The sequence below is a fragment of the Odocoileus virginianus genome, chromosome 32 (genome assembly GCF_023699985.2).
Source record: "Odocoileus virginianus isolate 20LAN1187 ecotype Illinois chromosome 32, Ovbor_1.2, whole genome shotgun sequence".
NCBI classification, from domain to species: domain Eukaryota; kingdom Metazoa; phylum Chordata; class Mammalia; order Artiodactyla; family Cervidae; genus Odocoileus; species Odocoileus virginianus.
In genome coordinates, this window is record NC_069705.1 from 13,047,042 (window position 1) to 13,056,687 (window position 9,646).

Sequence of the window (9,646 nt, forward strand, 5' to 3'; positions counted from 1 at the left end):
CATTTTCTTCACCTCCAGGTTTTAAAAGTTTAAACACAGTGTACCAGTCTCAGACTATCTATACTCATAATCAACAAATTATTTTATTATTTTAAATCCAAACATCTATAAATCTTTAAAACAATCACACCCTTCTACTTTAAAGAGGTAAATTGAACAAACGCACGTATGTCTTCTCCCTCCTGGAATCCACTAAGTCATAAACCCACAATGACAAAGAGCTGGAGGTCAAAGATTATTCAGAAGATGGAAAATAGTGACTGAGAGGTGGCTGTCTTCATACAGCAGTGAAATGTGGATCCTGGGTGATTAGAAAAATAAAGCAACAAGCAGCAAGCAGACCCATGTGGGGAACACAAGCACAGCTCAGGAACTGGAGAACACCTTGAGTGACAATGGCGGGAAGTGAGGTTAAAACAGCTGGATTAATTGAAAGTCAAATAATGTAAACTTTGACATCCTGACATCCTTGCCAACATGATGCTAACAATTCATATCTAAGATCTCACCACTATTATAAAAAATACCAAGTCAAATAGGAAAAGGAACCAAATGGAAAGCAAAATTGTTTTTTAAGGTATATAATAGTCTTTAGAGAGATAGAGACAACTTTGCACAAAATAAACCAAATACACTGTAATAATGATAGTTTAAAAGTTCTTTTAGAACTGACTTACTTTTGGAGTAACTTGCAAGGGAAACTGTTCCACTGCAGAGATGGTGGTTTTGAAGAATCAAGTCAGGAGCAGCTGAGTCCATCCATGTCTTCCCCAGACAGTGACACCCTGTGGAAACATACACACGTCAGTCAAGGGATGTATGGCTGTACCATCCACACTGATCTCCAGCCTGCAAGACCAAATCATGTGATAGACCTTCAATTTAGGAAACACTGTATCTATACTCAGTGCTAGGTAGGAGTTGCCAAAAAGACATGCTCACTGTAACGTATAAAGGCATCAGTGACTCTGAAGGCAAATATGGAACATCTCTATATGATAATCATGAGAAAGGGATCATATTCCCTATTTCCAAAAATAAGAGAAAGAACCTAAAGGTAGACGGCCATGTGACTATAAACAATCGAAAGAAGGTAATATACTAGGATTTATGCCATCCACATTTGGTTGCCCTAACCCTAAACCCCATCTGGAATCATCAGTTTAGACAGTCTCCTAAGGTTGCTCGGAAGCACGAGGCAGCTGAATGAGTCCTCTAAGTGTTGAGCTCACTTCTACCCCTGAGATCTGTATTCCTGCTTCTCCCCTCCCTGTTCCCCAGGCCTCTGTTTCCATCAGTTTGAATCCTGCCCATCAATCAGTGCTTAGTTCAAGCAACTTTTCCTTCAAGAAATGTTCCTCTAATTACTATCCAACGATTTCTCCTTGTCTTCAGTGTACAAATTCACTCTTCTTACTAAGACATTCAAGGCCCTCATGGTCAGATCTTGGCTTTCCTATTCAACCTAATTCTTCACCACTACTTTCCCCACCCTGGGCACTCTATCCTCCAGGCCTAGGGCAACATGCTGCTTCCTCAGACCTATGTGCTTTTGCATAACTGCTCTTTCTCCCCTTAACTCCTTTTTTTTTTTTTTTTTTTTTTGGTTGTGCTATATGGTGTGAAGGAAATGGGATCTTAGTTTCCTGACCAGGGATTGAACCTGTAGACCCTGTAGTGGATGCATAGAGTCTTAACCACTGGACTGCCAGGGAAGTCCCTAATTCCTCTCATCCTTCACGTGGAGTTCAGGTCATCTATACCCCTCATCTGGCTTGGCTGCCCCACCTACATACTACCATCACTTGCCTTTAAAAGAAACTCATTTTTATCCACAAATAACCACTATTAATTGAACACCTATGATATTGAAGACACTGAAATTAACTGTGGTACTTGTTTTCCTTATTTTAATCACTACAAAAATGTATGTGGTATGTACTGTTACCCCTATTTTCCAGAAGAAGAAAGCAAGGCTCAGAGGGGTTTAGAAATGTGCCTAGGGAACTTCCCTGGTGGTCTAGTGGTTAAGACTTTGCCTTCCAATGAAGGGGTAATGGATTCAACCTCTGGTTGGGGAGTTAAGAGCCCACATGCCTCAAGGCCAAAAAACCAGAGCGTAAAACAGAAACAATACTGAAGCAAATTCAATAAAGACTTCAAAAATAGTCCACATTAAAAATGTTAGAGAAAAAAAAAATAAACGTGTCTAGACTTATTGGTAGTACATTGAAAAACCAAGATTTGAACATAGTTGATTTTACATTTTACCTGTGTACTTAACATTCTTAATTGTTCTTATAAATGACTGCATGACTGCAAACTCCATAAAAGGCAAGATCCATAATAAGTGTCATAGTCTTCCATTTCCATCACACAGCATAGGTCCTGGCTGATAATAATTACTCAATAAATATTTGCTAAAAAATGATCTGTGTGTTTAATGTTTTCTGCATTGTCTGTGTGCTCTGTGAGGATGAAGACAGTATATCAGTCATCTTTGTGGTTGTTGTTCTAGTCACTAAGTCATGCCTGACCCTTTTGTGACTCCATGGACTGTAGTCTGCCAGGCTCCTCTGTCCATAGGATTTCCCAAGCAAGAATACTGGAGTGGGTTGCCATTTCTTTCTCCAGGGGACTCTTCCCAATCCAGGATCGAGCCCGCATCTCCTGAGTCTCCTGCATTAGCAGGCTATTCTTTACCACTGAGCCACCTGGGAAGCCCCCTATTTTATATATGGTATTTTATAGATTTTATAGATTTTTTTATTTTATATAGTAGTGTGTTAATCCCAAACTCCTAGTTTATCCCTCCTCCCCTTTTCCCTTTGATACCAGCACAGTGTTTGTTGAAAGAATGAATGCACTATAATTCTCTCTGAATATGTGTGTGTGTGTGTGTGTGTGTGTGTGTATTCACACACACAATTTTGATAGCTCTGGTAGAGTCTTGGGATCACACCCTGCTTGTTTTGAACATGTATTATTATCCAAAGGAATCTCACACCTTTAAAAGTCAAGAGCTGTGTCTTCCAGTTCAGGTTCTCTCTACATTGGTTAGCAAAACACTTGGCACATATTTGATGATTAAATATACTGTTTTTGTTGCTTCTCAAGAAAAAAAAGGTGATGAATCTTTTCTGTGAATTGTACAAAAAGCTTAGATACCATTTGCTTGAATCGCTCTGTTTTATCCCTTCAAGTGAAACATGAGTTTGGCTGTGGAGAGTTGAAAGCCATCCGACATGGACTGGCCTAAATGATACATTGGCACCCAGGGAAATCCTGCCAGGTTTGAGGGCTCTGTGGTTTCCGGTGATGAGAGCGACCCTGAAAAAGCCATACCTGTTCCACAAAGCCAGTGGGGACCAGGATATGAGTGAATGAAGAGCATTAACATTTTAACTATGGAAATTAGAGGTTTCGGCATCCCTGGGAAAAAAACGATGTGGCCTTTTAGAGACTGCGGGATCTGCTGCCAAACGTCTTTCCCCTTGAAACAAAAACTATGTTCAAGTCTCGATAATTACCACTGAGCTGTGCCAACCCCAGAAATCCTTCCCAACAAGTAGCTCCACTGGGAGTTGAAATTTACATTTATAATCATTTACCTTCCCCCAAAGTGTTAGTTTTCAGGACTAAACTTCACACATGTAACCTTGGGATTAGACCTGCTTTAGACCTGAATCTGGACCTATCTGTGTCAAGCAAGGAAACATATAAGAGAAAGACAGCTCCCCTCCCCTTTTTAAGAGGATATTTGGAGGGGAAATATGAAAAGAATTAAACAGCTGAAATATCAGAAGTATGATTGCCTTTGTAGTACCATGTGATCTGTTTTCCTGGAACTTTGCAATCCCACAAATGAGCAGGCTGTTTTTCATCTGATCTCCAGAGGACTCTCCAGACTCAAGAGAGACACAGTTCTCAAATCCATCTGGTCCCCTTTGCTTATCTGAGCAGAATCAAACACACAGAGGCCCAAATATTTGGCCAAACAACAGAAGTAGCCAGGCAACAGATACTCAAAAAAAAACAAAAAAATCTGAAAAAAGATTAAATCACATGCCTTTTCTTCTGATAAAGACACAGTCCTTAGTCACTGAAAATATTCATCAATATTATTCATATGTGATTAATTCACAATAAGTCCCAGTTTTCTGTTTTTGATCCCTTCAGTTTAAGAATTCAGAATCATTAGCAAACTGTGCATCAGGGCCTTATGTTTTGATTTCTTTTTCTCCCTGGAAAAATTAATGTGAGTTCCCGGTTGATTTCTCCATCTTTCTCCCAGAAAAGATACCAAAAAAGGTAAGATTAACAATGGAGATATCTTGACGGTAGTGTGAATGGTGGGTGGGGTGGGCACTGGCAGGTAGATGGTGGGGCAGGTGGGGTGGGGTGGTCAGAACTCATTTCTGTCTCCCTGTTGGGCTACATGACAGTGAGGAAAAAATTTACTCATCCCTCCCTCCTCTTTAAGAGTGACAAGGGTAATATATTACTGCCAAATCTTGTGAAAACATTAGGAAACACCATTCCAGCTGTTTGAGTCAATGAGAAAAGCCATGAGTCTTGTCAAGTCCTTTTGCTATTTCACAGCATAAGGCTGTCACTTCATTAATTAGAGGAGCGTGTTGCCACGCGACACCAGTGCGCACACTCTCCATCACAGATCTTTGTCAATTTGGGTAATAAAACAGCAATTGAGTCATCTCCCCCTCCCACTCCCGCACATTAGTAACTGTTTTATGATGGAATTTCAGTTTCCTGGTGCACTTGATTAGTCAGTTTGGAGGGGAGGGGGGGACTTTCATAGATACAGTAGGAGTCTAATTAAAAGGCAGACTGCAAAGAAACCAACAGTTCAGACACAGTTCAAAGAAAACAAGTTCCAGGGACTACATGATAAGATTAAACATTCTAGGTAATACATTTCTTAGATGAATCTTAGGCTAAAGGGGAAAGAATAGGCTCACCCTGGGGTCATGGGGAGCGGGCAACACTAGACATGGGGAAAGTGCTTGGAGGAGGGAACACACTGGTAACAGTTGTGGATTCTTGGGAGAGTGCTTCCTGACTGTGACCAGGAACCCACTATGAGGTGCGACCAGGAACCCACAGCGGTGTGGGTGGGCAGCCTGGGAAAAGAAAGCGCCACCACCATCAACTCCTGGTGAAAGGGGTCTCTTGTGCCCACAGCCTGACCTGATCTGGTGCTGTTAGCAGACACTGTTTTCTGCTCAGACTTTGGGCTCTTTCAGTCTTTTGGAATTAAGTTCTGAAAACAATTGCATTTTTCTTCTAAATGCCTTACATCTGATAAACTGTTTATATTTCAGAAAATTCTGCTGGTGGTAGGAATTCTGGATCTCACCGTTTTCTCCTGGCATCTGTCCGAGGAGATGATTCTGTCACAAATGTGGGGCACTGGGGTTTTTCTTGGAGCTTCCCTGGCGGCTCAGACGGGAAAGAAGCCAACGCAGGAGACCAGGGTTCCATCTGTGGGTTGGGAAGATCCCCTGGAGAAGAGAATGGCAACCCACTCCAGTATTCTTGCCTGGAGAATTCCACAGACAGAGGATTTTCTCTAAACAGAACTGCTTTTGGGGGGAGGGGGGATTTAAAGGCTTGGTGGGGGAGATTTAAAAAAAATTGTGTTCTGTCTACACAATTTCATAACAGTTCTGTTTTCTGTCTACCACTTCTCCCCCATATTTCACCTGCCACAGCCCCCTCCTTCCAACACTGGCAGTGATGCTGGTGGCTCTGAGAGCTTCGTGAGCACCCCGAGTATAGCACCCGGTGATAATCTTTCTGGCGTCCATTGGCAACAAGAAGCCTGATACCACTTCCTTTCTCGCTGTGAAGAGACTCTGGCCTAGGGGCGGGGCTAGCACAGGAACCGTTAAGGTGCAGCCGTTAAGGCGGGGCCACCAGAGTGGCCGTTAGGGCGGGGCCATTAGCAGTAGGCTCAGCCAATGGTTGGTCAGCATCACAGTGATTGCCCGCCCCTTCCTCATCCTCTGTATAAAAGAAACCAGAACTCTGACTGGGGAAAGCTGTTTCTTTCAGGCATTAGTCCCCTGACTTCTCAGGCTGATGGCTTTCTGATTAGTCGTTTTTCCTGCCCCAGGAACTTGCCTCCCGATGTACTGGTCTTTTGTGTGGTGAGCAGAAGTCCTCAACAACTCTGTCAGAAGTGACCCGACATTCCTCCTGTGGAGTGGAATCTCAGGTATAAAGAGGGGAGGGCATTAAGAAATTTTAACTTCTAGCTATAAATAAAACAAGAGAAAAAAAAAAAAATTGGCTCTCTCTCTGGGCCCAAATACCTGGTGAAGAGCAGCAGGATGAAATAGGAAGCACATTTTGCCCAAATCCTGGAGAAATGGTCTCTGGCTAGCCCATTTCTATCCACCACAAGTATTCCTTTGAATCAATCAATCAACTGAGTGATTTAAGGCAACCGTTTTCTCTCTGCTTCAATTCTTTTCATTCATAACTTTCCACCTCAGCACCCCTTACTCTCTCTGTTATGCCTTGTCCTCTTCCCTAACCCTCCCCTTCCCCTACCCACCAATGTGATTTTGACAAGTTGCTTTAGGGCAGCCATCCCCAACCTTTCTGGCACCAGGGAACAGTTTCATGGAAGGCAATTTTTCCACAGACCCGAGTGGAGGGGATGGTTTTGTTGGGATGATTCAAGTGCACTACATTTACTGTGCACTTTATTTCTATTATTACTTCAGCTCCACCTCAGATCATCATGTATTAGATCCCTGAGGTTGGGAAGCCCTGTCCTAGGGCCCTGACAGCTGCTTCAGAAAAAAAGGGGCTGAGGCTTATACTTTAACCAGGAAACTATACAAACTAGAGCCTTACTCAGAGAAGGCAATGGCAACCCACTCCAGTACTCTTGCCTGGAAACTCCCATGGATGGAGGAGCCTGGTAGGCTGCAGTCCATGGGGTCACGAAGAGTTGGACACGACTGAACGACTTCACTTTCACTTTTCACTTTCATGCATTGGAGAAGGCAATGGCAACCCACTCCTGTGTTATTGCCTGGAGAATCCCAGGGACAGCGGAGCCTGGTGGGCTGCCGTCTGTGGGGTCACACAGAGTTGGACACGACTGAAGCGACTTAGCAGCAGCAGCAACAGAGCCTTATTAATAAAGTAATCAGGGAAGCCATAAGGTAGTATCATCACATTCTTAAATGGAAATGTAAATTATATATTGCCATAAGACTAAAACTCTGAAAAAACAGAGAGAGAGAAGATGAGTCTAAGAAAAGAGCATTATAATAGCTAGGTTAAAAGAAAAGGTCACATAATTCAAGCAGCTATTTAAAAAATAATCAGAGAATCTTTTTAATCATCAGAGTTGGATGAAGTCTACAGTCCATATTAATATCAAATTCTGTGATCCCCTGAATAGGAAGTAGATAATTTTGGCTAATCTCTGTGTAACAATGATAAAGAAAGACACAATCTATAGTTTTCTTGGGAAAGAGCTTATTTATCTGGGCAACAGTGCATTTTCACTTAAGTGCTTCTCTTATCCTTACACTCTTCTCCCTGAGAGGTTGTGCAGAGTAATTAAGTGCAGCTCATAAGTGTTCTTGTTGTATATGATTTAAAAGAACCTCATGTGTGCCGAATTAGATTAGTTATAATCCTCGGGTCATGATAATCTTCAGTGATCCCACACATGACATTAATTAATTTATTTCATTTACGAACTTGAGTAATAAACATTCAAGAGTGTCCCATGCAACCCAATAAAGTAAAACTCTGACAGTAGCTTTTATCTATATGCTCCCCCCAATCCTGCTCTCCTGCCTCTCCTATCTCAAATATAATCCCAGCTTTTGTACTAATTATTCCCTTTAATATTTAATGGTTTTAGAAATACATATGTATGTTTAACAATATATTACATAGTTTCACTTGTTTTTTTAATTTTGTAGAAGAATATTAGGCTGTGTACAATCTTTTGGGATTTGATATTTTTTCATTTCCATTAGATTCATTCATATTTTAGTTACTACATGGGGTTGATTCAGTACATGTGTGCGTGCTAAGTCATTTCAGTCATGTCCAACTCTGCATCCCTATGGACTATGGCCTGCCAGACTCCTCTGTCCATGTGATTCTCCAGGCAAGAATACTGGAGTGGATTGCCATGCCCTTCCCCAGGGGATCTTCCCAACCCAGAGATTGAACCCACATCTTTTATGTCTCCTGCATTAACAAGCAGGTTCTTTACCACTAGCACCACCTGGGAAGCCCCTCATTCAGTTCACTGCTCTGTGATTCATTGCTTGAATATGCCATGATTTAATTACTATAGCTCTTAAGGCTGCTCTCAGATTTTTACTATTATGAACTATGATGATGTGAAAGTTTTTATTTATGTCATATTGATCTTATGCAACTATTTCTCTTGGGTATACACCAAAAAGTTGAATTGCTCATTTATTAAATGTGTAAGTGTTCAGCTTTCCAAGACAATACCTTATTTTCCCAATGTTATACCAATTTACACTATCAGCAGTTTACAGGCAATCTTATTGATCTGCATACTCAATACTTGGTATCTTTAGACATGTAAAATTTTAATCAATGAAATCAGCAAAATGTGTTATGTCATTATGGTCTTATTTTGCACTTCCTTCCTCACTGATGAAGCTGATTATCACAGAATATGGTTACTGGTCATGAATCTTTTCTTCTGTGAAATGCCTGTTTTCCCATTTTAACATTGTAAAAGCTCTTTATCCACTAAGGAGATAGTGACTCTCTTTTGTCAATTGCATGTATGACAATATGCTCTTTTCCTATTTATAGCTCTTTTTTTACACTTTCATCAAGCTATCTTTTGATTACCAGAAGTTCTCATTTTAAAATTGATCTGTCTTTTCCTTTATGGTTAGTAGTTTTGATATCCTGTGGAATAAAATGTTTCCTACCCCTGTATCACCTCTATTATCTAAGAAAATTTTACCATTTAATATTTGAGTCTTCAAAGCATCTGAGGTTGTTTGTTTGATATGGTGACAAACATATATTCAACTTCCTAGCCAGTGGAATAATAACATAAAAAGAAGTAAGGTATAAGACTAGGTTTGAGAGGAAGGAAAAAACTGTTCTTATTTACATACAATATGATTGTTCACATGGAAAATCCTAAAGAATCAAAATTATTATAAAAATATATTATAAAATATAATTATTATAATAAGAGAATTAAACAGTTTTAAAAGTGCAAAATATAAAATTCTATTGTATTTCTATGTCCTCCATGGTAAGTCGCTTCAGTCATGTCTGACTCTTTGCAAACTTATGGACTGTAGCCCGCCAGGTTCCTCTGTCCATGGGATTCTCCAGGTAAGAATACTGGAATGGGTCACCATGCCCTTCTGCAAGGGATCTTCCTGACCCAGGGATCAAACCTGGGTCTTATGTCTCCTGCATTGGCAGGAAGGTTCTTTTCCACTAGCACCACCTGGAAAATCCCTGTATTTCTATATAGTAGCAAATAATAAGAAAATGTAATTTTTTAAATAAAGATATTAACATAGCAAGTAACACTGTAAAATATTTAGGAATAAATCTAACCAAAGGTGTATAAGGCCTAAGA

General features: G+C 40.6%; 1 long non-coding RNA gene across 2 annotated transcripts in view; it reads right to left on the minus strand.

The window, feature by feature from the left end:
• Positions 1 to 5,913, minus strand: part of LOC139032581 (uncharacterized) — a 246,407-nt gene extending 240,494 nt beyond the window's left edge. For both annotated transcript variants that reach the window (XR_011485113.1, XR_011485112.1), the window contains exons 1-3: positions 5,724 to 5,913; positions 5,378 to 5,522; positions 678 to 785 (exon numbers count right to left, since the gene is read on the minus strand). This is a non-coding gene — a long non-coding RNA (uncharacterized lncRNA). The remainder of the gene's footprint in view (positions 1 to 677; positions 786 to 5,377; positions 5,523 to 5,723) is intronic.
• Positions 5,914 to 9,646: the final 3,733 nt, after the last annotated feature.